Source organism: Biomphalaria glabrata, chromosome 4 (assembly GCF_947242115.1).
Source record: "Biomphalaria glabrata chromosome 4, xgBioGlab47.1, whole genome shotgun sequence".
In the NCBI taxonomy this organism is placed as follows: Eukaryota; Metazoa; Mollusca; class Gastropoda; family Planorbidae; genus Biomphalaria; species Biomphalaria glabrata.
In genome coordinates, this window is record NC_074714.1 from 9,790,857 (window position 1) to 9,797,160 (window position 6,304).

General features: G+C 37.2%; 1 long non-coding RNA gene across 1 annotated transcript; it reads right to left on the bottom strand.

The window, feature by feature from the left end:
* Positions 1-3,762: 3,762 nt before the first annotated feature.
* LOC129925887 (uncharacterized) lies at positions 3,763-4,809 on the bottom strand. The gene is made up of 2 exons (XR_008777653.1): positions 4,473-4,809; positions 3,763-4,358 (listed from the first exon to the last, which is right to left on the bottom strand). It is a non-coding gene; the product is annotated as an uncharacterized LOC129925887 (long non-coding RNA).
* Positions 4,810-6,304: the final 1,495 nt, after the last annotated feature.

Genomic DNA, 6,304 nt, shown 5'->3' on the forward strand with positions numbered 1-6,304 from the left:
CCGCATTATGCGGAACCGTCCCGCAAAAGCATCAAAAAAGCTCACATGTTCCGCCGTTCCGCATTCACGATTTTTTGTTCCGCCAAGTCTGAATTCCGACACAAAAAAAAAAAAATCGCCGATTTTTCATTATTTATTAATAATGCGAAATGAAAATACTGAATGCAAAATAAAATATATCTAGGTCTGTGTTTATTGTTTACATTTCATCTCCTCCCGGACCCGGTGTGTCCTAAATTTCTAAATTTACGAAGGGTAATCATGAAGATGAGCGTCAAAAATTAATGATTCGCCGAAAATTCAAATTTTTTTAAAAAAATACAATTAATAAATATAAATTATGTTTTTAAAAAATTTTCTTGTAAAACAGAGAACTTTTATATTTATATGACATCAACAAAAAGCATTAGCGACGTCAAGGTTGCTCAGCACGCTGCCATTTTGTTTACAATGATGTCACAGAGGTGTTGCCAACTTAGTATTCTGAGATTTTCTTTTTGTTACACTTGCTTAAACCGGTGATGCACGCTTGTTTGTAGGCGTAAATTATATAATTAACTATATAAACTCTTTTTTTTTCTAACAATTATATTAATAAGGTTGCAATAACACAAATATATGCTGAACTTGTTTTTTGTGTGTTAATTTGCTTTTTTTTTTAAGTCTATATAGCCTAGATCTAAATATAAGATCAATATTATGTTTTGTTCTGTTGTATTTGAGTCACTGGTAAAATAGTAATCCTGTAGTAGTTTCTAATATTTAGGTGATTTTGGCCAATATAGAGCTAGAAAGGATGACATTGTGACTCGCTTCTATTGAACCACGGATAAAAGAATCGGCAAGGCTATAAGCCATTTAAGAAGAAAGTCAAGCTGTAGTAGCCGTGTAAAAAAGAAAACGTAGAAGGAAATCCAAGTCTAGTAACTAAGTATGCTAGTAGTCGGTCGACCTAAGAGTTGTTAGAAGATTTTAGAAAAGTAGCGATGTAAAGAGAAGTGATTAGGTCACAGTAGAAGTCACGTGAGAATTTAAGCAATTATAAAAGTCTGTATGAAGTTTAATTGACTAGTTTTATGTGTTGAAATAGATGTGCTCGTCTTTAATAGTAGTTAAGTATCTGGACAACAAGCTGCTAAGAACATGTAGATTTCATTTCACATCAAGACATATTTCATTGTATATTTCATAGACAAGATATATTGGGTGTTCATGGGCGCCCGCAGGATTTTTTGCAGGGGGATGCAAGTTACCACCTATGGCTCAAAGTCATAGCTTCAATTTCCCCCCCCCCCCGAGCATATTAAAGAAAAGAGCTGGTGTCCCCTCGCCCCCCCCCTACCTATGCGATATTAATTTCACTGTAAATGCATGACGCGTAAGACGTATTCATCTTCTTTTTTTAAGTAACGTCTGTATGATATAAGATAAGTAGATAAATAGGCCTACTTTTTTCATGCTCTTGCATCGTTTTAGGATGTAAACAAAACAGGTTGAACTGAGCATTAGTATTGCTTGAAAAGAGAGACGTTAACGAAGAAACTAACGAATCCAGATACGGACTGTAAAGCAGTGCTCTTTAATAATCCCAAAATCCAAACACATGTTTTTTGCTTGGTGTGTCTCATGTCGACTACAAATTATCGGCAGCACTAATTCATTACCTAGTTTGTCTGCGAATAGTCTCGCCTTCCTCAAGATGCAATCCCTGAAGTGTTCCTAATCATGGTCAGTTTGGTTTTTGATTATGTCATTAATGTGACTGCTGGTGTGCTTTTGAGCGGCCACTTATGCTAAGATGGACAGACTGCAACGTACAACACGGAAACAGGTTCAAGAACAGATGAATAATTGATTACAATTAAAACACACATCAGAAGCACACGAGAAGCAGGCACTGATTACACTTAAAGCAGTTTGTCTGGTTCCACTTATAGTAGGCCTAACTATTTTAAAATGCACCAAACATGTTGTTTTGTTTGTTCGTAAAATGTTTTACATGTTTCCGATGTTCCTTCAGAGTTGAAGATATTTACTTCCTAGTCCAAACCTCTCGCAGGACGACGGGGGATGGGAGCGTGCAGGGTTTGAACCCTTGACCATCAATAAATCTGAACGACAATCCAGCACGCAAACCGCACGACCAGACAGCCATCCAACTCAAAATTCTTCTCAAATTGACAGCTGCCTAGAATTTTTCCTCTAAGACAAAAAGAAAATAACATTTTATCATATTCTAGGCCTTTACTAAATATAATGATAGCTATAATTATGTGCAAATGAAAAAAAATCGTCACGACTACGTGCTACAGAATTTTGAATTGCAAGCCCATAATAAAGTGTACATGGTCGGACATGAACTACAGATTAGCTTATTCCAGTTTATTACAATTATATAGCTTATCCTCATAAACTTTATTTCAGTGAAATCACTATATGCTAAGTTGCTTCGTATCAGAAGTTAATTGATTTGAAGGTGTAAAAAAAACATGACAACTCTCTCGCGCGCTTAAAGATTACACGAAACAGGAAAGGCTCGATATTAACTATCAAACAATTTACAGCCCAGACACCAGAACATAACATCTGGCATAGGTTTCTGTCACATACTCGTTAGAGATTCAATGTGGCATGGAGTGAGTTAATAGTCATTTGACTATCTCGTGCCTTATTTACGAAGAAATAATTGGTCTGTATTTGACCACAGGGTGAAAACCTAAGTTACCTTTTTGACTCCTGTGAGTAAAGAGATGTATGTATGTATTGTGTAAGAGATACGAGATGTAATATAAATGGGTTCTAAGTGATGTATTTCCATGGCTGGAGTTGCCAAGTTATTATGCACTATTTTATTATGATTATTAAATGTTTTGTCTGTTGAGACGATGCTTGCTTCTAAATATATGTGTTGTGGTCAAATTACTCAGTGAACATAGTGGCACTATGCAACAGCAAAATTGATCGGGATAAAGTTATTTAATGTTTGCACAAAGAACATTCTAACAAGGTCAGAAGAGGCCCTAATGCTATACAAATAAACATTCGCGTTATCAGCATATGTCAAAGATGTGACAGTTTCGAAACAACTTATGGACCTGATGTAATCAGAAGAAAAAGGGAACATTATTGAACCCCCCAACCCCCCCTGGCTACGCCTATGCCCCGTAGTGGTCTTAGGGGGTGGCAAGTGGGACAACCTTCCCAGGCCCTGCGATTGGAGATTCCCTAGCACTGTCAGCTTCGAAAACCAGAACGATTCTCATATATACTCAATATCTTTGGAAATCTTTCCAGGCATCTTTATATACTATTTCTATGTAAGCTCTTAACATGACATAAACTTCAGCAGCACGAGGTTTCTGTACATCCCGTTAAGTGTGTGACTTTCTGGTTGGATTTAGCTCTGAGAATGTCAAATGGTAGCACAGCGAATAACGTGATGCAAGAAAAATTAGAAAAGTAAAACTGCTGTAGCGCGCAGTCTTAACAAAAATTCGAGCAATTGTACAGTACCTTTAAGAAAACAACACCGCATATCATGGGAGAACAGAGAAACAAACGAACAACGGTGTCAGGTTCTTGTATTCTTGTATTTATCAAATTATTATATATATTTCCAATGCAAATATTTATTAATATTAAATATTATTTCAATTTGTATTATTGTTATTATTTTCTGAACTTATAATATTTTGGCTCAAGTTCAGCCTGACAAGCACATCATACACATATAGTTGTAGATAAACTAATAAACTAAGTGTATGATGTAAATAACAATAAAATTTATTCTTGTGATATATTTACAAATGACTGATTCATGATGACTGATAATAATAGTATGAAGTATCAATATGTAATAATATGTAATCTACAATGATCCAGTTAGTCTTCTTAGATACAGAACATTCATATAATTATGAAACACATAGTATATTACCTTAACTATAATAAGTAGTTCAATGGATCACATAGTCCTTCAATCTCAAAAACAACAACTGGTAATATATGTAGATCTAGCCTCTAGATCAGGTACTGTCCACTGACGACAATTCCAAAAAGTAGAAGTTCATAGTTGACACTACACCATCAGGTCTGACCACTGCAACCCGCAGTCTGGAATCTTGAACCTCAGACTCATGTACAAATCCACGTGCACACCAGACGATCAACTGAGAGAAAGACCTCAGTCCTGTAGACTGTAGACCTAAAGTTGTACTCTCAATATAGAACTGAGACTGAATAAACAAGTCTTGACACTGAGACTTGACACAGAGTCTAACATATAGACTTGACACTAATACTTGCAATAGAGTCTTCAACTGAGACTACGACTAAAACTTAGTCTTGACGCTAAAACCCTATAGAAGATAAAAGAAAGGATTCTTCTAATCATCTATATCTAGTCTAATTATAGACTTACAAATACGAACGAATTCAAATAGAAAAACTATACAATGAAAAATAAAACTCACCCTAAACAGGGGTCAAGATAATCCAACAAGAAAATGTCCAAGGCAAATGCTAAGGCTATCCAATAACAAAAACCAAGGAGAAATTCCAGAGCTCTCAAATTACGTCTATCTTGGTTGTACAAAACAATGGAGAGACTGTACTAGACGATAAATGACGCAAATCACACACACACTAAATTTACGTCACTAGAAGTTGTGACAAGCAACAAAAGCTCAGTCCTCTAGTCTACACAGAAAATATTAATAATGTAATGACGTCATCAATATAGTGATCAACGCCGCACTATCAATTAGAGAACTAATTCTACTATACAGTTACATAGATAACTGCGACAAACGGTGATAGCCGAAGTCGACCCAACCATGCAAGTACATCTTCGAAGAATTAAGAACGCCGAGGCTCACGGCCATTACATCGGGCATAGGATTCAAAACGAGAATATGAACATTATGGCATCAGAAGTAAAAGGGAACATTATTGATAAAATCAAACTTGCAAAATGTTTTCCCGTCATTCTTGACTACACACCTGATGTTAGCCACAAAGAGCTGATGTCCCTTATATTGAGTTTTTTTGGACGTATCCTATTGTTGACAACTTAACAGGAAATTGTTTGTCATGGCGCTTCTTGCTGCGCTGGTGAACGTTGGTCAGGACATCGCCGATTGTCGTGTCCAGGGATACAAATACAATGGTGTAAACTTGAAGGGAAAGCACCAAGGAGTCCAAGCACACATTATTCGCATCAACAATCGACCTTTTGCGCTCTTCTTGCGGCGGCCATAATCTTAACCTTCAGAGTGTTTAGTAGAAATATTATTATGTAGTTTGTTGATTGTTCATGAACAAATGTCTTAATCATTAGTTACGTTGATTAAACTTTAAGGCAAGATCTTTCATAAAGTACATTATGTAATGTAGTCAAACGGCCAATAGTACAGTACATAAATAAGGTACTATGTTTTGTAGCAAAAATAAGACCTACAGCATTAGAGGCGGACGAGACATTTAGTGATGTGATGTGGTATGGATATATAGCCTACACTTACGGCTTAGGGCCCCGCGCACTGCTAAGGCCGCCTCTGCCCATGCCTCCTTCAGTGGTCAAGTAGGGCGTCGGCGCCGTAGGCGCCATTATCCCGTTGATGGTTAGAAAGGCTGCTTTTATCCAACCACCAGGCCTGGACATGGGGCTCTTCACCCCTGTCCTGTCTGAGGCCTCCAGAGTGTCGAAGTCCGACAGCCATCATCAAATACAAGGCAGGACTATTACAGTAGGCCTACACAAGCAAGTATCTTTTTTCCATAAATTGTGAGATGTCACCTTCCAGGAGCTTCTTGTAAACCAGAAGACCACGGAAAATCTGTTATAAGTTATAAAATGGTTTCGTTTTAATAATTTACACCTAGGATTAGAGTGGGTTCTATGACAGTGCGTGGCTCACTGCGGTCGCATAGGTTGCAGTGACCTAGGCTAATGCAGGCTCTGAAAAATATCGGCGTATGCTACTCACTATATAATAATAAGCTTTTTTTTTTCCTTTTTACATAAATTAATTACCCTTTTTAACATCGTTTACCATACTTTCAAAATACAGCAAGAGAAATAAATAAATAGAAATCGCTATATGACAAGCGTGAGAGACATAAAACGCTTGGGCTTGTGATAGCTACATATAAAGAGGCTCGGGGTTCTCAACATCGGACTCAGAGTTGTGCTTACTGAGCAACTAAAAGCATTACTGAAAACATTTTCCCTGGATACCTCCCCCCCCCCCAGTGATCCTGAAAACAGATTGGACCATAGTGCTCTGAGCATGCTATAAGCATG